At 42.3% G+C, this 25,330-nt stretch overlaps 1 long non-coding RNA gene across 1 annotated transcript; it reads right to left on the reverse strand.

Moving 5' to 3' along the window:
• Positions 1–1,252: 1,252 nt before the first annotated feature.
• On the reverse strand, positions 1,253–16,152 carry LOC136762916 (uncharacterized). The gene is made up of 2 exons (XR_010820932.1): positions 15,674–16,152; positions 1,253–5,028 (listed from the first exon to the last, which is right to left on the reverse strand). It is a non-coding gene; the product is annotated as an uncharacterized LOC136762916 (long non-coding RNA).
• Positions 16,153–25,330: the final 9,178 nt, after the last annotated feature.

Here is a 25,330-nt window from a genome sequence, read left to right on the forward strand (position 1 = left end):
CGTTTATTCTAACTATAACCTACTTCGTATGGCCAGCGACATTTCAAAATAAATTTTGAATTACAGAAACTGTTAATTTGGTGATTTACAAGCACCTGCAAATTAAACAATATGAAACTCAGCTGATTTTACAGTGTCAGTATCTTTGTACACAACCGACATCTGGCTGGCAGGAGTGCCCCTGTGGAGGGTGGACGTGTGCTCGCTAGAACAGCTTGGATTCAAAGGGTAATGACCGACAAACCACGGTTAGGTCTGTAGCAGCATTATATTACAGCAGTGAATGGGCTTTGGCATATATGATTGTGAAAAGCCAGCTGAAAATAATACTGATAATCATGATGCATCAAACACGTACATCCCCATACCCTTTGACTGAATTGGCACAACCCAGTGGGAAAATTACTGGTATGCAAACTAGGGTCAAAAAAGCAAAGGAAAAAATTGTTACTTGAAAATGCTCCATCTACAAGCTAGCACAACAAAAACACTTTGTGTCAACATATCTGTATGATACTATTTCAAAAATTGTGTCCATCTCAGCAGTTTACAGTAGTGCCATTTCTGCATTGTTTGTGGCATGCTTGCACTCACTCAAGCACTTACAACACTATATATTTGCCGTCCCCCTGAAGAGCTGAGTATGGGTGCACTCTTGAGTGATTGAGTGTGACAGGCTGTCGTGTGCGAGTGTGTGGGGGCTGGTGCACTGGCAGGCCCGGGCTCCCAGTGGACTTCCAGCAAGTGGTGCAAAGTGCCAGTGAATGCTGGTCTCACAGAGTCAGGGCAGCATCGTTTGAAAGGTGTATTGGATCCTCAGCGTTTCTCCACGGTTGGCTGCGTCCCATCATTCCTGTGCCCCTGGGTGTCAAGGCACTAGCGTGGTGGCTTGTCACTTTGAAAATGCATTTTCACATCAATTTAAAGTTGTATCAAGCAAGGAGGCCAACACACCCCCTTCTGCCCGCCCCCCCCCCTGCAACCTATACTCTTCTTTTTTTTTTTTTTTTTTTCCTTACCCTTTAGACATGAGATATAGGTTCTCCCCCCTCCCTCTCTAAATCTGACAAATGAGTATTTTGCAGTGTTATGCATCATTTCAGTACCTCTGACTGGCTAGCAAAACAGTTTTTGTCAGCGAGAGTATCTGCTTGTATGTTACCCGGCTACTGTTTTCACTAGTCGAGTAGTTCTTGCTTGCTACCCTTACAGAACTGAAACGGGGTCAATACAGGGACAGAGACACAGTGTATGTCTTTCCAAGTTTTATTGAGCATTAATACATGGCAGCATATGTAACACTTACAGTAACACTCTGGCATGAAATAGGGCACAGCTGGACTGGGCCATCATAATACAACCCCTCTCTGTGGTGTTTTCAAGATTATAACCCCGAAAGAAGGAAAACAAGCATCACAACTGACAGAACAGCAATGCTTTCACTAGGACGGTATGGCACTATTTACAGAAACATAACAAACACTATACATTTACACTACCAAAACTGCAGAGCCGGCGCTTGAACTCTGTCCTCCAACAGTTCATCACCAGCGTGTGCTAAAGAGCTGTGGAAGACCCTCGTGGTTTTTGGCTTGATGGGAAGGAGACAGATCCAAGGTTTGAAGCAGCTGGTTCCTTCCCGAAACAAAAACAGGGAAACGGGACGACTACAGGAGTGCGCTGGCCTCTGATTCTGGTTTTCATAGTGCTCTCCATGCCCTTGGTTGCATGCTGTGCGGGGGCTGGAAGTGCTCAATAAAAACCATTTGAATGTTTGCACAGCGCAGGCAGAGAGCAGAACACCTGCCTTCTAGTCTTCCTCTTCTAGGCCTGTTGCCTCCTCTCTTCCCATGGTTTCAGGATCTTAAAGGTGAACATCCTTCTTCCTGATGTCGCGTTGCCAAGCCCCGCCCCCAAGAACAGTATTTCCAGGAATCCCCCTATGTTTGACCAAGGGATTCCTGGGAAAACTGGACCCCGAGGACAGGGAGAGGGGGAGAGGGGCAGAGATAGGGCACAGTACACTGAAACACAGACGTAGGATGGGCAGTGTCCCCCTCCTGAGCTACAGTGCTTCATCTCAGACTCCCAACTGACCAGAGATGCAGCACTGCACCACGGGCCTGGGGACAGCAGAGCGAGCGAGAGAGAGCGAGAGAAAGAGAGAGGGCACAGTCCACAGTCCACACAGAACTGTTGCTAAGTGGTCCTCTGTTTATTATGATCTGCCAGTTTCTTCCCTTATAATCCATAACATATTCTGCAGGGTGTGGACTGGATTTTAGTATCGCTCCCTGTAGCGTTTTCGCTAATAATTTCTTCTCTGTCATAATGTACTTGCATGTGTGAGAGCAAGCGTGGGGATTTCCCGACACTGCGTTCATCTGTGTGATGTGTGCAAACTCACTTGTTCAGTATGCAGATCTGGAGCCCGTTTCTATTTAAGCTCGGCTTGTTTTATTATAGGGTATTAGTGCACTGTAGGGTCTACTATTGGTTCTTCATTTCCTTAACAGTTTCACTCACCTTTTTAAAATACAGACCTAAACTCAGCACAGCAACAAACCGTTCAACAACCGTCTTGGACTGATTCACTCCCTGACGGACAGACCACCATTCTGTCATTTCATGTTAGGGAATCTTCCAGTGCCTGTAAAAAGGAGCAATGACAGAATGGATCGAGATATTGCTGTGGAACCTCTCTCTCTGAGTTGCTCCGTCTAGAATTCTATTATGGGTGACGGAACATAGAGGATCTTTTGGTATTTCACCTAGTCTAATTACTTTTTTTTTTGTACATGAGGACCTGGTGGAAAAAGTGGAGGCTTTTGCTCTGTGTGACAGCTGCTTGGACGCTCACCAGGTGTGCATCTCCATATGGCGAGAGACTGTACTCCCGCGTTTTGTAGACGGATGCAGACACCTCACATTCTCCTCTCCAGCACGGGATGGCTGCCTGACTTTCTCACCTCTCACCTCAGGGAGGTCAGAGCTGAAGGATAAGAGGAAAGACAGAAGACCCGAGATGAGCAGCCTGAAGCCAGGACCGTACAGAGACAAAGAGGTGGAGGCAACAGAAAGCCCTAAAGATAATTGACTACAGTAAAATTGTATTGTTAATTTGGGATCTGTAGACGGAAAGAACAGAAAGCCATGTGGTGGCCTAGACCAACGTCACATTCAATCTTCTTGTACTGCAGTCGAACTTAGTTTGCGTCATACATTCAGGACACTGCAATGTCACTGCCGGCACCACTGTTGGGAGGTAATGTTTTCTGACTGCACGTGTCCTTTGTGGACAAAAGCGAGGTGCCTTCGATATTCCCCGACTGATGAAGAAGAGTGAATTCATGCGTCATTTGCTACACAGCGTGAGCGGCTGGACAAAACACAGAAGGAGGCTTAACATGCTGGAGCAATTGTCTTTCCTGCAGAAAACAGGACAGGGAGGGAAGAGATTTGATGGGGATGGGGTCTGCCACATCATAAGGCACTGTGGTGTCTTTATGTGGAGGGGCCTGCACAGCACAACCTGGAAAAACACTCAAGGCCTCGTCAGCAGCATCTAAATTGCGTGTCAGCGCCTGGTATGTTCCCCCCCAACCCCCGCTCTCCCATCTCCCCTGAGCTCAGCACTTCACAGCCCTGATCCCCACACCAGCTGTTTCGGAAAGGGGCTCGGAGGCTTATTGGAGGAGTGGCTAGGCAGGTAGATCCAGAGGAGACCTTTCTCAGAGCCTGCAGGGCTGCTGGGAGTGACGGCACTGCACTGGGGTTCATTGTGCCCACTGGTGCCAGGTCTGGTACATTACAATTCCTGAGGGTGCCCGGTCACAGAGATACTCTTGTGTCAGGGCTCTGAACCTCGATCCCCACAGTGCCACTGACTGAGTTTCTGAACTAGAATTATTAAAGAAAGATTTTTTTACAGCTCCCCCTTGAAACAGCGCTTCTGAGATATATTAGGCTGGAGGGACCATTTTCAGACTTGCAGCTTCCAATATATACTGTTAACAGCCTTAGAGGATTTTGTCTAGCATTTTATTGTTTCACAGACACTTTAAATAGTGTTTTACAGACTCCTTGGGGTCCATAGACAACAGTTTCAAAACCCCTCTCTTAAGAGATATTGGTCATCAATAAAGCCTTTCACAACCCAGAGAGCAGTGTGAAATATGTACAGCTAATCAGTGGGCATCAAAGCCAGTAGACAATGAATTATATATTTTATATGTTGGCAATGTCTGTAGCAACAAACAGAACATTGTTAGCATTTTGTTCTGTTACTGAAGAGACTATTCAAAGAAAGTAATTCACTGGTGTATTAAATCTGTTAAAGCTTACATGGGTTAATTCTTTGGTAAATTCTACCCCAGGCTGTAACTAGCCTGAAGCAATGTGTAACAAGGAGGGTTCAGTTCTGCAAATGGATGTAGATGCTAAATAGGAACTGTATAGGGAAGAGTGTATTTGCTTTTGACTTCAACTACCCAGTTTTAGTTCACACAATACAAGAGAAAATACAAATTAATTAGATACAAAACAAATATGTCCCAGGACCTCCAATACACCCAGTCCTTTAAACAGCACTCCACACACACACACACACAATGAACAGGACACAACTTCCAAAGCCACCAGGAAATATGGAATACAGTGTCAACCTCAAATATCCCAAACATAAGAGGAGGTGGAATGTTCTGTGGCGGTTTCAGCCCAGCCAGGACTGACGAGTACAATACGAAAAGCTCTCTCAGTCTGGGCCAATAAGGCAGGGAGAAGGCCAGCTCGATGTCCTTTGCAAGAGTTGGAAGGCGGAGAGGGGGTTGCTGTGCAGTTTCAAAGACTGTCAGAGAAGCTTAGAGATTGCAGCCTCGCTAAGCCCTGCAGCACACGCGCTGACGTCTTCACCTCAGGTCGTCCTTAATCACATAAATACGAAACATCTGTCCAGAGCTACACTCACCTGGCTGGGCTCTGTGTATGGGACTGCGGTAGCCCTGCTCCCTTTCAGATGTTTACTTGGTGCTGAAAGAGAGAGAAGACAGAGAGATCCTGTTTACATGAATCTGAACAGATGTCAGACAGCCTTGAGGGCAGACGCACTTGTTTCCCGTGAGCCTTTCATCCCAGGGCCTGCTTTCATGTAAAACACAACAATTTGCAGACCGTGCGGTGCGTTACCATGCCATGTGTATTATTGTGTTGCTTATAAGCATGAAGGCTGCTTAAGTGGTAAGTCTCTTATAACCTCTCTAAAAGCCAGGGGAAGCAGACATAAAAACGAGACTTGGCCAACTGAACTAGATTGCTGTCAGGCTGCAAGATAACAGAGAGAAAGTCTCCTCTAGTGCAGTGGTGTGCAAAGTGCCATGGGGTGCATGTATTTTGAGTTAAATGTTTCAGTATACAGGGGAATATAACAACTTTCCCGCTGCAAAAAACACATAATTCCTATGTTCTGCTCATAGTCATCCAATCATAGCTCACCTTTATGAACATGTAATCAATGAAGGCAGGAGCTCTGTGTGTCTGTGGTATTGTTTTTCTCGTTAGCTTGACCGATATAGCAACAGTAACGGGTTTGGATAGGAGAGCGTGGTTATCAAAGACTGGTGAACGTTTAACTAGTAATCTGCTATATATACGAGACTGATAAATGGATAAACGTTTAAGTGCAAACACATATCCCGTCTGCAGGTGGGGGAGATCTTTGAATTGCTGTTTCAACGATTCAGCCAAGAGTGGACCTCATTGCATACCAAATTCAAGCCCATGCTTCACATTCAGTTAGTGAGTAAATTGAAACAGTTTGTGTTATTATATGCATTGAAACATTAGTTTGCACTGTGAAGACTGACTATATATTTGCTGCACTTCTTCCTGCAGCCAAGCATATTACCACAGCAACATTTGGCAGATTAAACCAGCTCAAACTGGGCATGGAGTCTAGAAATATGGTCAAAAGGTCAAAGGACTCATTCCCGTGTGTAAAGATGTGCAAATAACCCTGAAATTACTACGGCTGACCCAGGCTTTAATCCAATCGCACCATAAAGGAAAAATGGGATTTCACATTCCATTTGGGAATGTGTTTCTCTTCATTTAGTTGTTTGTTTGAAAAAGTGTCTTAATGCCTTTTCTGCCACGCACTTCGCTCAACTGTTGCCTCTTCAATCCCCACACTGACATTCTGGAATGATCAGTCTGTGTCTTTTTTGGGTCCGCAGCCCCCGCAAAACTCTTCCCATTTGAGGAGTGTCTCATTTGCTCCCTCAGAGTTTAGGGGTAGAGAATGTGGAAGTGTAAATGAAAAGAAGAAGGAGAAGAGAAGAAAAAAAAAAAAAAAAAAAGAAAATTCCTAAGCTGTTTTGAGTCCTTTCCAAGACCGGGCTTTAGGTACTCTTAAATCCTTCTCCAGGATTGCAGCCCAGTCCTTATAAGGAATCGATTTTATTTTTGGGATTGTGGAAAATGTAACCAGGGCTTTCGATAAACACCAGCTCTCAGTGCTCTAAACAGGCCACGATCACAGAGGCAGATAGTTTGTCACTGTTTAACCCCCCCTTTCTCTCTCTCTCTTTATCCCCCCCCCCCCCCTCACTGTCTCCTTGAAACATTCCCTTTTCGAGTCACATTCAGCCAGGGACTGACATAAAAGGAAAAGAAACAGTAGGTGAAGCTGAAGCCACTCAGACCACTTCCAAAAAAAAAAAAAAAAAAAAACTTTCCTTTATCTTGGGTTTAAACACAGTTTGAGCTTGCGTCACATTATCCCTGTTCCACCACAGCACCCAAAGAGCCCGTACACAAACAGAAATTAAGTTATATATAGCAAGGAATTACATTAAACTCCCATTGCAGGGAGGTTTGATTCATTTGTGACTTTTACGAGCTGTTCTACTATTGAGAAAACAAAAGTGTCATTTCATTTTAACTTCAGGCCTCTGTTTCTACAAATTCACAGAGAAGAGGATAACCATTCAGAAATCTCCAGGCCATTGAAAGACTCCTGTTACAGAATTGTGAAAACCTGAATCAGTCAGATTGAGGTGTCACTGTCTTTTATATCTAGTGTATTTTCATGGCTTGCACTTTCACAAAGTCAGGTTATACTATGGATGGGGGAAGGGCAGTAAATATGCAATAAATGGGTAAAGTAAATCAAGGAATTCAGTTCCTGATGAATGCAAATAGCAGGAAACAACCCTCACAGCTAGTAATGAGGCAGACACGCTATGGACATAAGACACAGCTCAACTGGGTTTAAAATTCCAACATTATCACAGCAAACGTTTATAGCACACATGCAGGGAAGCTAAAGCGATTTTTTTATTTTTAAATAAATCTCACAACTGCTCACTAGACTTTAATGAGCAATTAAATATGGTGCTGGCGTACATGCTAATTAAAACTTTCAATGAAATCAGCCTCATGAACGCCTGATGCCAAATTCAGCCCAGAAGTGTATTAAACTTATTTAAACTTGCCAGTGCCATTAATACTGCATCTAATACTGTAGATTGAGGAAAATCAATTGCCATATCTAATCTTCTATTTTATGAATTGAAGTGTAAGGTGCAGTTAGACTATCCCCATAAATCACCTGGAGATAAGCGAAACACTGAACTAACACGTATCTCACAAAGATCCACCTTGTACAATGACGAGAATGTCTTGTTTGTCAACAAGAAACAAACAAATAAACCAACCAAAACCGACAGAAAAGGAGATATTGAGCATAAAGCTTTAAAAAAACAACCCTGCTTGTCATTAATATGAAATAGTGTAGTCCAAAGACATATTCCCTCTTTCCCCGGTTTAGTTTGCATTCCTCCATTTTAGTCATAGGTTAGCGCAGGGGATGATTCACCAAAAACATGAATCATGGCAAAACGCACAATTAAAACAAATGGGGCTCGTTTTTCAAAACCCTTTGATAATCTTGCGATTGTGTGTGTGTGTGTGTGCATGTCTTAATTAACCTTCAAAAGTGGCTTTCCTTTAATTGAACCTGCTGCGTTTTGAAAGTTACACTTATTAAGAATAATTAACCACAGACCAAGCTTTTGATGCAAACCACTCCAGGGCATAAATTACTCTGTTGTTAGGGTCTGTTCTCAACTAGGTTTGTGAGATCCTGTGCAGAAGAGCTACAAAACAGTGAGTAGGAAGGCAAGACCATGATATACCATGATATATATGTCTAAGGCATGTTTATTATGGTGCTATTCATGCTAGAGTGGAGTAAAGCATGCTAAACCCATAGGAAGCCATTGTAAAACTATGGTACAACCATTGTAAAAACATTAAAAGGACATATCTTTTAGGCAATTTTTTACCCTGTAGAGTGGCTTTGTTTAACCAGGAACACCACCCCGCCTTTTTTGAAACATGTTGCTGCACTTTTACAGCCCTGCGTGAGCTGGCCCACTGCCAAGCTAATTGTTTCTTCTCATGCAACACACACAGGCCTCTCTGCGGAAAGGTACAAAGCGATGGGAAACTGAGCCACACGTCTGCTGTCGTCTTCTTCACTACGGTTGCCATCACTGTCACACCTCCAGCCCTGCTTGGTTTACCCTCTGGGGTCATTTGGGTCACACTTGACAGGAAAGATGGCTAATTAGTACACGCACAGCACCCGGGTAACTCAACGCGCTTCATCCCAGCTCTGATGTTGATCGCATTAGCCAGCCCAACCGCCCAACTGCAGCCCGATCCCTGACCTTAAATGTTCTACATCACAACTCAGATGTTTAAGCAGACGCAGTACAGACACACTGAACTGAAAGAGCAGGGCGAGACAAAAGCACATTACACCTTATTGACTTGGGCACAGTCAGCTGGGAAGTAGGAAGCCTCATTTATTACTTCAATAGAGTAGATTCTGATCAAGGTGGAACAAGATCATTTTCTTGTTGTGCTTAAACCCACACACCCCAATAAGAACATGACGAACACAGGGCCCAATCAGTGACCCTTACAGTGTTATCGTGTTTCCGCCGATTTATTTTCATGGGTAATGCTTTGTTAAGTGCTAGTTATGCGAAAGTAGATGCTAACACAGGCCTAATAAGCACATGCTTCAGATCAGGTTGGCGATAAGAGCCAGTCAGGTCCAAACAGATGCCAAACACATGCTTAATAGGTGACGCTTCAGACCAGTGCAACCAGCTATAGCATTCTCAGACCTGAATTCTGTCCTTCTACAAGATGGCAGCTGAATGTGTCTGGAACACGTCTCCAACTATTTCCTGAATGGAGTCTTCATAAGAAGACGCTGAGCAAATAAGGATTTTTCTCAATGTTAAGTTAGGAAAGTGCTACAACATAAAGAACCCAGAATCCCGTTTTTGTGATGTTTTAGTTAGCAACCTCATATATGATTTTGAAGGAAATATATATATATATATAAATTTTGTGTCTGTTGCCATTAGTTAATTTAAAGATTGTGCAAAGATTGTCCCTGTTACCAACAAAAGACTGGGGCAACCTCTGCACACATCCCTTACAAAGAAGTACTGTAAGTACATTTTAAGTATACTATGACTTTACATATAAGAACGTATACTTGAAGAGTGTACTTCAAGTGTACTTAAGTATGTGTCTTTTTCATAAGTGACACTAATTACTAACTTTTATGTTAAAACTAAGGAGCCCTGTATGGAAAAACTGCCTTTTGTTTTTGAATGGATACCTAAAAATGTTTAAAACTAAACAAAGAGCAAGAGGGCGAGACAGTCAGCTTCAGTGTAAGCCGGGCCTGTTCCTCAGTCCACCAGTTCACGAGACACAGACTCAGACAGGAGGGAACGGGCACAGTGTTTATACACTGAGGCAGTTTTTTGGGCCGATAATCGAGGACTTGCGCTCAGCCAAACATTGCCTTTTAAGGTTCCCACTTCTCACTCGTCTCCTCTCATCTATCTAAATCATCTGCACAGGAAACGTGGGGAGGAGGAAAGCCCCCCCTCCCCCTCCTTCAGCCTTTCCCCACTCTTTCTTTGTGTCTTTCGTTCTCTCTCTCTCTCTCTCTCTCTCTCTCTTTCCTACTGACTTCATTTGGAGATGGATGTAATCTGGAGGTTAAAATATGGTCCCTGCTTTCATTCCTGAACTTTTCACCTTTGCTCTTGAAAAGCAAACAGTGCCAACCAAGGAGGCCGATGTAATAAAGTACGAATACAAACTGCTGTAGGTAAAGTGAGGTCAGTTCTAGAGAAGAGGGGTAAAAAATAAAATAAAATCTTGGAATAAAGGAATACAACTTTTTTTTAAAGGTGCTACAGTAAATGTTATACACACAGTTGCTCCAATATTCAGTAAATCTGTTGTTCATAATTTAATATAAAAAATAAAGAGAATGAAGATGCATTTTTTGCTTATGATTCATTACAGAAGAACACTTAGACTCACTCTGATGCTGCCTTTGCAATTTATCAACATGTTAATGCACAATTTACATGTTACTACTTCCTTTCAGTTTGAATCTCTTCCCATCTTTCCAGATTCCTAGGGGAATAATGGCGCCACTTGGTAGCTTTGCGGTAAATAACCAGACAGCTGGTGAACAAATATCTGAGGGAGCTGCAGTAAATACCACCAGAGAAAAACAGGACGGAGAAGTCAAAAAACCCAAAAGCCTGTACAGAAGCTAATGGCTCGGATACGTACTTGTAATTCTAATTTACAAACATTCCCTGCAGCCCCTGTGTATTATGCTGGGAATGTATTCAGACAGTTTTTGAAAATCTGGGCTGTCCCACATTGTCCTAGTCACTTAAGAACCAATCACTGCCCATAACTATTTATAACATTTTTGACTCTATCCAAAAATGTGCTATAAATCTTTTGGTCCCTGAAGTGAAGGGTATTTTTTTTTTCCCCAATCACTGTGGTTATCGGCTGGTGACCCAGACCCTATAAGGCCCACCATTAAGAAAGGGAATGACCAAAAATGACAAACTAGTCAGTGTTCTGCCCCCAAATCTGATTTCAGCAGAGTCTGAAATAGCACAACATTATGGGATGTAAAATATGACTGGACCTCCGGAACCCAAGGGAGAGCACTTCTATAATAAGCTAACAAAGCAAACAAAGACAGAGACCAGCTTAGCAAGAAGTATGCGTCATTTAAAAGGACTGATCTACACTGAACTTGAAGTAATGACACAGGGAATAACAGCAGTATTGCACGGGCCTCAGTGGGTGTCTGTGCACTGTAGTACCCGAATTGTGTCTCGATTTTATTTTGCAGAAGAAAAATCAAGAACGCATAAAGACATAGGCAGAATTAAGAAGTTCAAGTGTACTTATATAAAGAGCTCCATGCAAATCTCGGGTCCAGACCCAGGCACAATAAAGCTCAGTTCAGACTCTATGCAATGGGCTTTAGCCAGTATTCTAGATTTGAATCCTCATATCCTAATTGCTACGTGATCAAATATGAGAAAATCCTCCATTCCATCAGAGAGATTGTGGGTCTAAGGTTACACATCTTTAATCTCCGTGCAGCTTTTGTTAAAGATGTTAGGAGTGTTTTAAACCCCTGTATAGAACTGCTACCCAAGTTTCAAAGGCAGTAGAGTTCCCTACAGTAACACAGGATTCTGGGTGCATGGGAATACATTCTGGGCATATTTTCCCAGGATCTGGGGAATATTTGAGAGGGATATTAGAGCTATGATGTCCAAGCCAGAAGAGGACTGGCTTAACCAGGGTGGAGGAGGGGGTGGCTGGGAAGTGGTATGGGGCGGAGATAGTTTTTTTTTTTTTTTTTGCTGAAGTGTGATCTGGAATCTTAGGAGAAACCAACGTCTGGAAAAATCTGAACTTTGTCGTTTAGCCACTGCAAGGGGCGGCGGAATGTGAAAGTCGTGTCCTTTTTGGCCCCAAAGTCGGCCTATTTTGGGATATTAGAGAAGGTGCTACTGACACTCTCCTCCTGCAGAGAGAATTAATGTACCATGGTGGAGACAGGACTGCTAGCTGGGGAATGAAGGAAAGAAAGAGAAATTGAAGGGATAGATGTGAGAAAAACTGAAATATTCACTACGTCACTGTGGTTACCAAAGAATGCCAACTAAACTCCTGTCTCATATGTTGAAGGTCACATGAAGGCTTCTGAAAGAACATCTCAGCCCTTAGCCTCTTCCTCTGCGTTCGTCTTGGCCTTGTGCGTGCTGTGGGTCTGTTAGTCGTGGCGGATGTACAGCTCAGAAAAGAGTGATTCAGGTGTTCAAAATCCTCCAAGGAAGTGGCCAGAGTTGACTCAGACAATGACCTTGAGCTGAAGGAGAGAAATGGGGCCGGAGGACACAAGTTAAAGGGGGAAGTTATGTTCATTTTGGACAATACAATCAGAGGCCCTTATTTAAAGAGAAAAGAGATACTTCCCTGTGTCCCAGAATTTTGACATATCACAAAAAAAAAAGAGATCAAAGAAAATGAATTGATGATCAATTTCATCAGCGACTAAATTGAATAAGTGACTAGATTGTTTCCACTCATAGATCAGAGCTAGCAATCATAGTCACTTGGTTCCTCCCGAGTTTCCACGCTGTGCTGTTGTCATGGAGCGTGCCCTCAGGCGTGCTCAGAGAGTCCGGCCCAGGAAAGTCCAAGGGGCCCAGCAGGGGCTGTGTGCTCGAGGGCCCTGGGGAGCTCCTACACTGGTCATGTGAAACTGACTCTGGGAATGCGAGTCCCCTGAGCCTAACAGAGAGAGAGATACACAGACACACAGAGACATAGAGAGAAATACAGAGAGGACAGGGCAGCTCGCAGGGGCAGCATGAGGTCGTGTGAAACAACTTGTGCTTGATGGCTTCCAGACTTCCTTCTCAAAATAAATCATCCATTTCCTTTTCCTCCCTTGCCGTCTCCATCGCTATCTATCCATCTCTCTCTGTGACTGACAGATGGAGATATATAGCAAGGGCCTTGTTCACAAATATATATTTTTATAGCAGAAACAAATAACAAAAAATAAAATCAAAGTCTTTCAAAATCAAAGAGAAACACTGCGGCAGCCCAGGGGGATTTAATATTCATGTTTCTATCCGTGCTTTAGAGAGAATAACTAGTAGGAAGTGGACACCATGGATCTGTTGTGGTGTCTTTTAGAGTGATAGAACTTTAGATTTAATTTCCTTGAAGACATGTTTGCAAGGCAGCGTTACAGGGGCAAAAATGTCTCTGCAGACAACCATATAAAAAAAATAAAATGGTTGTGTAAGTGTGTTACGCTAGGCTTCCATCGCGTTCTCAGGAATGAGAGACTCATCCCATTTACCAACAACACATGCCATGCAAGAACAGCAAGATCAGTCTTTAACCATCAAACTCCCACTCTTTCTCAATCTCTCAACCACTAGGCCTCACAGCCACCTGGATGTTTCTCATCATTCGGCCAGAGGAAGTAGTCTCCTAATCTGCATCTCTCCCTGTTTCTGTGTGCTTGGGACAACACCAGTTCACTGGATTTTTTTATTTTCATGGAGCATACCACACAAAAGGCATGTAAGAATGACTTCTACATGAGTTGAACTGCATAGGACCAGGCCCACACTGGGGGGTCAGGATAACATGTCACTGTACCATTCCTGTCAATGTCCCTCATGCTCGGTGCAACTCTTCTCAATCTGCTGATCCTATGCAGAGCACGGCCTCTGTCTATTCCCAGAAAGGAAGCTGCCAGATTCCAGATTCACTTAATACCACTTATTATTGACCCTGTGCGCTGTTTGTTTCTTGTGAAATAAGCATTTCCGAGTCAGAATGCTGACACTTTATTAAACTATGCTTCCTTATGCCCCTGCAAATGTATGTATTGTTAGCAGTTCTATTGTGTTTCTACTGCATTTCGGCATCTGGTAATTAATAAATAATAATAATAGTAATTCAAAAGGACAGCACCCTAAAGGCAACTGTTAAAATAGAAGAAAAATTATAGGGGCTTGAAATAATATTATTGCTCACTGACATTATCAGAGTTCAACTTTTTCTTCTTACAAATTCAAACTCAGTCTATTGCAAAGTGCATATATTACCACTGCTGCTATAATATAAATACAGACACTACGATAGTAAGAATTATAATGCATAATATAATGAATCATAATAAATGGTTAGAAAACCCTTTACAAGCGTGGAAAGTACAAATATGGATGGGGTGTGAAGTATATACTTAAAGGTAATTAATGTCAATGATTGTTGGGGGGCAGTTTAAAATCTCTCACAGAGCAATGGAGAGGACTTGTCAGATTACCCTGCCCCCACCGTCTCCGGATGAAGCCTACATTGAGATCAGTTTATTGTATGACTCCTTCACCTCCTCACTGAATATGAACAGCTGGCTGCATCTGCTCAGCCCCCCCCCCTCCAGATCTCAAAAACACAAAGAGGGGAGGTACAGGGTTAGGAGGGAGTTGGGCTGACATATCCTTTTACAATTGTGATACAAAGTCCATGTTCATTTAAACCATACGTTCCCACATTCTGAGGAAAAGCATCAATGTACCCCCCCCTCACACACACACCTCCTCTCTACAATGAAGTCCTTTCTGATTGATTTTGAGGTTTTGCTGGGGGAAAAAAATAACAAACCATTTCTGAAATGTTGCAAAACCACGATTGGTTGTATCCCCAGTCACCTTCCCTAGGGCATTGCAAGAATTACTAAATTAAAGTATTTCTTAACTATATTTATGCTAAAAACACTACACATGCTGCAACCCCTGCAACCAAGAACTCAACTAAAAATGAGTGCAATTACATAATAATAATAATAATAATAATAATAATAATAATAATAATAATAATAACAACAACAACAATCTTCTGCTGTCTCTAGCTCACATCCTGAGTGTTGAGTCATGATACAGGTACATTCAGTACCCATAAGCTACCTAGACTCTCATGTCATATCCTGCAATAAACTGCTCACTACAGAGATTGTTAAGTGTATTTTTGTGTCCCAACAGTAATAACTCCATTTCCACATTTTCCCCTCCACTTCTGCCACCTCCCACACGTTCTTTTCAACTAATTCCAACTCCACGCCATCGACAATCTAGCTAATGTGGTTTGAAAGCAACGGAAGCTCCAGAAGCCTTAGAAAAGACGAAAGGCAGTTTAATTCCCTTAACTACGACACCCAAAGCAAGCCAAATCCGGACAGCCTGTGAATTTGTGGCCACGCACACATGAACTGCACCGAGCCTGCTAGGAGAGGGCTGGAGGGCTTTTTTGACCGGTGCACGGTGCAAGAGTTTCCTACCCACTAGGGGCCCATACACAGCATGGCACATCAGAAACATAAAGCACTGTAGCTCCTCTCCAGATGTGGGGGGAAAGAAAGAGAAGAGACACAGCTCTAACAGCATCAGGCACTGACAATCCAGAGACACTACAAACTGCAGACTACTCCACTTTAGCTCCCAACTATGCAGTTGTACGCAGGCTGTCGATTCCCAAACGTCATATTCTCAATTCTCCTCAGTCTCTCTATATAGTTACCTCGTGAACCCTTCTTCTTGGTATCTACTCAACCTGAAATGAAATGAAAAAGTAATTTCACTATTTCCTACGCTATAACCCACCGAGCTACGTTTCTCAGAGAACTTGCTACTCCCAAAGGACAGAAACGAACACATATGGATGGACTTACCTGTTAATCTGTCCGTCTTCCGGTCCGTGTCCTGCATTGACCTGCCGCAGGTGTGGTGCCTGGCCGGGGTGGGGGTGAGGGTGAGGGTGAGGGTGAGGGTGAGGGTGGGGGTGGGGGTGGAGAGGGGGTGCGGTTGTGAGGTGTGTGTCCCAGGAGGGGGTTCTGGTGGCTGTGCTGGTGGTGCTGTTCGGGGGGGAAGGCCCTGTTGCACGCCGTGCCTTCTCTGAGCCCCAGAGTCTGACGGGGGTTCCTGACACAAGTCTCCCTTTTCAAGTGCAAGCCGGCTCCGGGAGAGGACACTTTTCTTTTCCCTTATATGCGGAGGGAGGCAGGCCTAGCTGGGAGAGTTGCGCTTCTGGGAAAGCCCACCGAGGCGCTCCATTGGCTAGTGGCGGGCCCCCCAGTGACCTCAGGCTGTGACCTGCGATGTCTGAGAAGAGAGAGTGAGAGAGAGAGAGAGAGAGGGGAAAAAAAAAACAAAAAAAAAAAACCTGAGTTGAGGCGGGGGGGGTGTAGGGGAGGGAGAGGTTGGGCTGGATTCTCTTGCGAGGGAAGCAGCCTTTGACAATTTTCATATTTCTTCTAAATTTGGAGATTTCTGCCCGTGCTGGAGGCTTGGCTGATTTCTCCAGATGTCCATGTGGAAACCATTACTGACGGAGGGCTCCTCGCCATTCCTGGCAACTCCGGCCCTGGGAACACGAGAGCCCCGCTCAGAGTCAGACACAGTTATTTGGAATAATTAACTTCCTCTCCCAGTCCTCATTCCCCATATGGGAAAGCATTCGCTAAAGGCAAGCTGGGAACAGTATACACACACACACACACACAGAAAATAAAATGGAAAGAGAGGAGAGGGCAGGAGGAGAAAAAAAGTGTGTTTATTATTATAAAGGAGGAGGTGGGTGAGAGGTGAAAGGGATGGAAAGGTTTTCCGAGAGAGGGGGTTTGTGGACAGGAGAGAGTCAAATATAGTGTATGTGTATTCACCTCAAAAGGGAATTTCTCTGGATTCCAGTTGCTTCCCCATCTCTCATCCCCTTTTGATGGGGAGTTAACACTAATAAACGTCTGCTATGGTGTTGTAGTTGTTGCAGAAAGCCATTCCATACCCATCACTTAGGGTTAACCATACATTTTGAGCTTCACATAGATAGCACTGGGAAATCGGGCAGTTATGTCATTTTTTTTCCCCCCGACAACTTTTTTAATATTCACTGAAAGCAGAATGGCGGCTGCACGTGACAGTGAGACAGAGCGACTGAACGACCGCCATCAGTCTACCAGGACTGGACCTCCGGATCTGCATTCTTGTTTGTTTCTTATGGAAAAAGAAAATGATCAGACATCCTACACACACAGAAAACACTTTTAAACACTCAGAATATCAGTGACATGACTGCCAAGAATCTCTGAAATGTTTCACATTAAAGCACAGCTAAACCGTCTAAAGAACATCTACATTCAAGGGTTAGAAAACAGAGATAGAGAGACAGGGATGAGGGAATAGTGAGAGTAAAGAATAAAGAACCTTCCACACCCCCATTGGTTTCATAATTTACACCCTGATTGTTGAGCCGTTCTGGACATTAAAGCATGACTGTATAATAAAGTAATCTTGATTAAATGTGCAATACTGTCTCTTTACTGGTGCTGGTGCCAAATCAAATGTATCTGGAGTCATCCTCTCTGCTGCTTCTTTTACCCCTCTCCCCCCTCCTGCTCAGAGTTCCTTATTTCCATTCCCAAGTAAGGGACTGTGGCTCACTCGGCCCCCCGCTCCAACGCTCAGTCTCTCTCCTGCACAATGAACTCCTGCTCATTCAACTTTGACTGTGCTCTCTGGCGGTCTCAGATCAAAGCCATGCCCTGGCCATCCACCAATACATAAGAGGTGTCCCAGGGGAGAACCAGGGAGTTTGCTACTTATAGTCATCATGTGGGTGTCAGGATTATAAAAGTGTTTCTGTTAAATAATAATACAAACAAATGCTTGAACCCAAGATGGATCCTGCTGGTTTTTGTTCCAGCCGAGCTCTCATTTGCTTAATTGAACCCTTAATTGAACTAATAATGTCCTACATCGGAGCCTTTTCAATATTTTAAACAGTATAAGTATAGAACTGTATAAATGTATTAAAGAACCAACTATTTTATTACACATTAATCTGAGCAGATTAAGGTTCAATTAAATAATTGAGAGCTCAGTTGAAACAAAAACCAGCAGGGTAGGGATTCCTCCAGGACCAGGACTGAGAACCACTGGTATAAAGGTTTAAAGAAAAAATATGAATATATATTCTATATATGTTGCCAAATACTTAATTAGGAAAGTTTACATATACAAACAATCTGGATGGTGTGCGCTTCATATGTTATACATTTGAATTGCATTATACAGTTATTTAACAACATTCATAGTGGATGGCTCCAGATTGTTTTCATTTTTAGCTTGCAAAAATCTTTCAACATACATTTGTAGCTGTATTTTGAGTCAGTGCTCTGTTCTGTCAATAACTGCACACAAGTCGTGTGCTTTATTAAGACTGGCACTGGTCTGGAAGGTCTTGTGTCCTTCATAGCCTATGATGTTCACACTTACTCTCACTGCCTAATCACTGGTTAAACAGCCCCCAGTGTCCTGCTCTCCCACTGCCTCCAGTTTGTAAGAGCTGTCCCCTCTCTGGACACAGACAGCATTCCTAGAAAACAACATACAAGAGGCAGCAGCTGTTCATGAGGGTGATGTTGTAAAGAAGTGATCTCTGGAAAACCCCGGGCCTGCAGGTTGCACAGATGTCTTCAATCAATGACTAAAGACCACTCAACTAATTAAGTCAAACACAGCTTCACTGAAGTAGCAGAGAACTCACTTGGATTGAGTCACAGTAGACCAGTTTTTTATGTATAGTTTAGTTCAATTTAATAAAGAACGAAATATATATTTACATCATGATTTCTGAAAGGATGAAACACTGATGTAGTTCCCCAAATTATATATATAATAAATGAAAAATGCAACAAAGTCATTGTTATTTTGAAAGCTTGACTAAGTGGATGCACAAATGCTTTATAGGAATAGTTTTGAGAGTCCTATATTCAGTAACCCAGATTGGGATTTAGAAAGAAATCTCTGTGACCTATTTTTCTCTCTCTCATTTTTTCAGCTCCAACAGCCTCACTGTTAACAACAATGCTTAATGTTAGACACAGGACAAATGTAAGCCTGTCAATTTTCCAATGGTGCACTTCTGTAGAATAAAGGATTAAACCACGTCAATGTTTTCGTTTTCTCCCTTTTTTGTTCTTTCATTTTAATCTGGTTTTATGGAACTGAGTGGCGGCGTCCCTGTGGGATTCAGGAAAAAAGGAAAAGAAAAAAAAGACATACTAATCTTAAGTCTCAGATTTGTTTACGTAATGAAAATAATAAAATTGGGTCCTATGCCTGAGGATCTCAGCTCTGACGAGGCTTTTCTCGGATGGATCCAGCAGTAGAGGTCATGTTGTGTGTGAGGGTAGCAGAGACTGGGGGAGTACTTCATGTCTGTAAAATGTCAGTTGCAGTTTAACCTCCCCCCCTCCTCCACACACTCTTTGCCTGCCTCTGTGATGGCTGTCCTTCTGTGTTTAAAAGGTGCTGTCTCCTGCCGAAGGGGCCTAGTAGACTTATTGCTCCGAGAGACTAAATTTAGATGAGGACAGGGGGAGGGAGGAGGGGGCCAAGAAACCAAACAAAACCGTAAAACAAAATCGAGGGAATGTTAGTGTTGCCGATCATTAGGCGGGCGCTGTTCGTTAGCTCAGTGAACTGCTAAAAAGGTCATTCCTCTTCCTTACCCAAGAAGGCTTAAAAAGGCAATGTTTGAAGATTCTCTGTTTATATATCGAGTAACTGGGACTATTAAGAACTACAGCCAACCAGTACCTCACAACTTGGCAGCTCACTGCTCTAATATCTAAGTACACACATATATTATATATATATATATATATATATATTATTTTTTTTTTTTATTCCATATGCGTTCCATTTCTTCCCCTTATGGGAAAGACGTATACTTACTTTTTCCATTCTTTCTTTTTTTAGCTGTGCTTGTTTTGTGCTTTGTGTGGTCGTCATCCACACCAGATTATTTGTAACAGGGCTTCTGTGTGCAACCAGGCAGGCACCACTTATTTTCGATTTAGGAAAAATATATTTAAACGTGTCCTGTTCCTAATTTATTCTGTTTCTGCCAGCGATCCCTCTGCCATTTCCATTCCAGTTAAAACCTGGCGACATGGTTGGTCAATATTATATGCGGTTTTATTTTCGTTGAACAGACCAACATGAATAAAATGTCTTTGTTCCTTTTGTATTATTTTTGTCAGAGACGTGTCGTATATAAATACATATTTTGTCATCATGATGCTAAAATATAGTCCCCACCCCTTACAACTGTCACAATGAAAATTACTTCTTAGTCTGGCCTTAATCCTAATGGAATATGTTCAAGCTTTCCTGTGTTAAAGAGCAACTGAACTAGTTTTGTAGTATTTAGTATTTATACTAGTATTTATCTTAATGAGTTTGATCATCATGGATATCATTTATTTCACTTTAAAAACAAATAATAATCTTTACAAATTGCTTGATGTATCACTTTATACCACCTTTTTGAAGACGGATATCTGGTAATAAAAGTTTAAATAAGAAAGGTACTTCTAGCCTTAAAAAGGGCAAAAGCTTTTTATTTTCAGTGTCTCCACAGTTTTTCCTGTGCCGTGTCTGTACTGTGGCACAGTCCGCACATGTTTAACTGTTTTACGATAAATGACTGACCAGGAACTTATTTTGACAGAGTGTAAATACATTTTCAGACACGCAGGCCACAGTGTATACAAACATTAATTTAATCAGCAGAAGAACGTCAGCAAACTCCAGTGAGGACAGCGTTGTTTTTATTTGATGGTGTTGCAGGCGCCATTTCTATCAGACACAACAGTTTTGTCTTCACTTCATCTGCCTCGGTCAGACAACACAGACTGCCGCACAGAGTGTCGTCACAAGATAACTAGAAGTCACTGAATGAGACGTCGTCAAGTGTTTGACCTTTTTATCTTGATAAACATTTGAAGTTGAGCTTCCATATGCGATAACACAAACGAAACATAAATCTCATATTCTAAGGGGAAAACATAATAGAGTTATAATTTTTGTGTTGGTGGTTTTGTAAGACCATGAAAGACTGCTATCCCCTTCGAATGATTAATTTCAGTTTGCGTGAACCGTGCAGAAAAAATAAAATGCATTGACAATTAGAATGTATTTAATTGTTTTAAATGAAGTAGAAATCCGAACACAATGTTGTACCTTAAACAACATTAGGGCCATGCTTTCTCTCACATCAGTGAAATTCCTCCTTGTAACTGGAAGAAGTCAGTGAACCGGTCAACCCACAAAGCTTGATCCTTCCTAGTTAGTTCTGGAAGAAGAGGCCGAAGGAGCCAGACCTAGAGGATGACCTGGTAAATACCGTCTGGATGACATCAAAGCATTACGCTCTGAACATAAATAGTCCCAGCAGCCTGTCTAGCACATGACAGGATCTGTGTTAATTTTGGCTTCATTTTAGTCATTCATGTCGTTCACTAATTCATGTCGCCGAAAAGAGTGTAGGACTTCACGCATGCCCAGGCCTCTACTGACTTTATTCTTAGTGCCCAGGTATAGGAAACGTTTGATGTTTCAGTCTGGTTGTAGCAGGACAAAGAAGTGGTCATACTTTAGTTGACTAAAGGTGATTCACTCCCAGGAATCTAGTCTTGTATAATGTTTTACGAGCGCTTTTGTAAAAACTGTGTAAAAAAAAAAAAAAAAAAAAAAAAAAAAGTTAACTGCAGCAGTGAATAGGGACTGCTGAAGGAATTATAAAGACTGGCAAACAAATGGGCCGACTGCTGATGGAAACTGCAAGTGTGTGGGCTGCCACCTCTAGGATCCCTGCGGAGAGGAAAGCTAAATAAATCAATAGGTCAATCCATCCAGCCAATACATAAATAATAGTCAGGGTAAATGTTTATGTCTTTTTATTTTTAAACTCAGCATGGGGGGAAATTGGTTGCCGGACAGTACACAGACCTCAACTGCAGTCGCAATGCAGAGCTGAACACTCAACACGGCCAAAGATGGTATGCAGGTGCTATTCAGTTCTGCCTACACACTTGTGCAAGTTTTGGATTTCCAGACCCGTTTTTACCTCGCTTTCATCTAGACCTTGCTGTTGTAGTATTTACAGGGATGCGGCCCAAAGCCCACTCTTAACATGAAACAGACTCAGAAGAGAGCTATCCAAAACTGCTAATGGAAGGTACACCTCTCCTGGTTTTTATTTGCAGCATTTTTTTTTCTCTTCTCAACGTCTGTGTGGTTTCTCTACCAACTTTATTTTTCCTGGAGTGACGTTTCCAGAGTTATTTATGGGGGTCTGTACATAATGAGGAATCCAGTTGAAGTGTTTGTGTTGTTAATGATTAGAATGCTTTCTGACTGATGTAATTCCCTCAGAGCCCCCCCGTTATTCCACTTCCAGCCAAATACTGCAGAGCTGGAAGTTTTCACTTGTTTGCCTTTTTTCCCCCCACTTGTTCTCCACTAAAGGGGAAACTCCTGTGTTCCCTTTTCAGTGATACATTCGTCCTGTCACCCCACAACCACAGTGACATTAATCCCTTGGGTAGCACTTTTTCCTCCCCCTCAAAGCTGGGTAATACCACCTAGACTGAGCCACCAACAAGTATCTGTCAAAGGTGTCTGGGCATCTGTTTTGTGCCACATAACCACAACTCAACCAGGGTAACCATCTTAACACAAGCAGGAACCAATAAAATAACAGCACATTTGCATAGTTTTTGTTTTTAGTTACAGATGCACTTTTTCCACTTTATTTACCTCCTGTCTGCTTATCCCATCAGGGATACTGGCTGGTGAGGCTCATAGGAGAAAAGTGTATTTTTGACTTTCTTTTTATTTGCTATGTTTTTATTTAATGGTGGAGAACAACAACTAAAATGACTGCTTTTCGATGCAACACATCTATATTTATTCCCTCAGCTTTGGTCTCGGTGGGTGGCGGGGTTGGGGGAGGGGCGGGGGTCTCTTGTAAACACAGATCAATTCATTCTAAAATTGTCTGCCATGAGAATGATAAAAGAGAGAGGGGGAGGAGGTTCAAACTTGCCTCACTCTGAAGGAAGGTGTCCGTCACATCTGGGTCTCCTTAATCCTGGCTGTGTTCTTAACAATGCCTGAGAGAGAGAGAGGGAGGGAAGAAAATGACAAAAGCCATACCGGCACTGACAGCAGGATGTAGCCCTATCAGGAAATCAGCAGTGCAGACCCTCTTCTCACAAGGCCTGATGATGGATGATGGAAGACTCTCTCACAGATGGCTGGTCCGTCAACACTTGATCGCCACCATTCCCAAGAACTTGTGCACCTGTAGTTGACAAGAAAAAGGCACGAATTACATCATTGTAACAACTGTTGAATCTGATATTGAAAAAAGCCTAAAAGAAATCAAAAACAAATACTCCCATTTTTTTAAAAATCAGAGAAAACCCAAAATGTCACACTGAATGCCAGCTTTTACCACTCGCAAATGGGAAACTACGGAACAAAACACGATCACAAAGAGTCCCTTTACCCTCTCAGTCCTAACGTTGGCCAACATTAAAATATTTCTAAATAAGCCCTGTTGTCATTTGGAGACAGAGGGGGTTTTAAACTTGAAATTTAAATATATGTTTAACCATACCATTTCCTTTCATACATAAAATAAAAAGGGTTTCTTTGACTGTTGCTCCTAAGAATGGTGTTTCCCCTATACAAAAGAATATTCATCTCCAGGCAACCAACAGTTTTATTTCACAATGAGTAAAACCATACATTTCAGATTTGGTCATTACATTTCATCCTTTGCACCCATACATCATAAAAAGAGTTTTCAGAAACATTTAATGAATGAAACTGAATAAAAAATAAATAAAAAAACACTTAAGAAAACAGTATTAACTTATTTTAGACTTTCCTGGAGGCTTATTGCTCTTGTTCTGAACTGGGAGCAGATGTTTGAAACCTTACAGAGAACTAGAGTTGGTTTGGTTTCTTATACGGTTTCACAAAAAAGCCGAAACACTTTTGGCCTGGAATGTGAGTTGAGAGGAAAATGCACAATAAAAACAAATAAAATGCAACTAAGCACACACACAAAAAAATACTGTAAGGATGTTCCCCAGAACTACAGCGCTTAATTAGGCGGTCAGGGAATAGACAGGAAGCTCAACCTAATCCTAGTTTAGCAGTTCATTCTCATGGAGTTCATTTGCACAATCCGACTTTGTTTTTCTCGGCTTTTGTTCTTGAATTTGATATATTAAACTAATTTTATCTCCATTCTCACATTACCATTGGACATTTAAAAATAGCTTTCCCTTCTCCTCAGCAGGCCTGTTTTGGTAATCCCTGTTTAAAAAAAAAAAGGCTCAGAGATTTTAGTGCGCCTCAGTCTGGAATGTATCAACAATAGGAAATGATGTTTATACATGAATGCAGTTAAGAGGCATTTTACAATTGGGGCCAATTATGGAGTTTTTATCTTTTTTGGTGAAAAGGGAAATACACTCTTCAGACTGAAGCCAGGTTTGATAAGGGGGGGTGGTCAGAAGTACTCTTCACCATGGTAAGCGTTCTAGCAGGGACCTGCTTACATGCTGGGGAGGCTTTATCAAAAGCACTGGGGTCCTGGAGACAGCCGCAGGAAAATGGCAGGCTCAGAGGCCTAGCAGTTAGCAAGCCTGGACTTCAGATCTGCCAAAAACGCCATGTAATAAAATTCTTAGTGGCGTGCTTTCATAAATCTCCCCCTCAATTGCAGAACAAGCTCGGAGTTTATTTTCATGAACATTTGAACTGGTGTGATTTTTCCTCTTTAGGGGCTTTAGACAAACATGTTCAGTTGACCTTGAAAAAGGTCTCTTTTTGGTAACAACGTACTGAACTGTGGGAGGTTTGGAAATAAATAGATAAATATGTAAATACATTTACATAAATCTATGTTCCTCTGTGTATACTTAGTGTTTTTTCTTTTATAAATGTGCTATAATCCCCGTAAAAAAGATTCTGACACAATTGAATGTTTTTTTTTTTTTTTTTAACTTTGGTACCAAAAGAGGACAGCTCACCAATTGAAATGTACAGATATTCTCCTTGGATGGACCAATTTCTGTGTGTTGTGGAGTCATTTAAAAAGATTGCTCTGCTCCTCTACTTTGAAATAACTTTGGACTTTCTGACTGAAGGCTATGTACCAGAATAATATTAAAAACAAATAATAACAATTGTGGCTTCAGAATTGTGCTGGGGAGGGACAGGCCAATGCTGAAGGCTGTTGATCTGCAAAGAATGCACTCACACTCTTCAAAAGGAAAGAGGAGTCATTGTTCCAGTTAATTTAAAGCAGGACGACAAAGCCCTGTGCCAGCAACGCAACTCAGAGGCGCCGCGACTTTTGTTTTGGGGTGTTTTTTCAATCACAAAGAGGGTCTGGAAATACATTTTTCTGTATTTCAAAGTGTTTACAACATAACAGCACTTTTAAAAGCCAGAACCAAGAA

This window comes from Amia ocellicauda, chromosome 11 (genome assembly GCF_036373705.1).
Source record: "Amia ocellicauda isolate fAmiCal2 chromosome 11, fAmiCal2.hap1, whole genome shotgun sequence".
Lineage (NCBI taxonomy): Eukaryota > Metazoa > Chordata > Actinopteri > Amiiformes > Amiidae > Amia > Amia ocellicauda.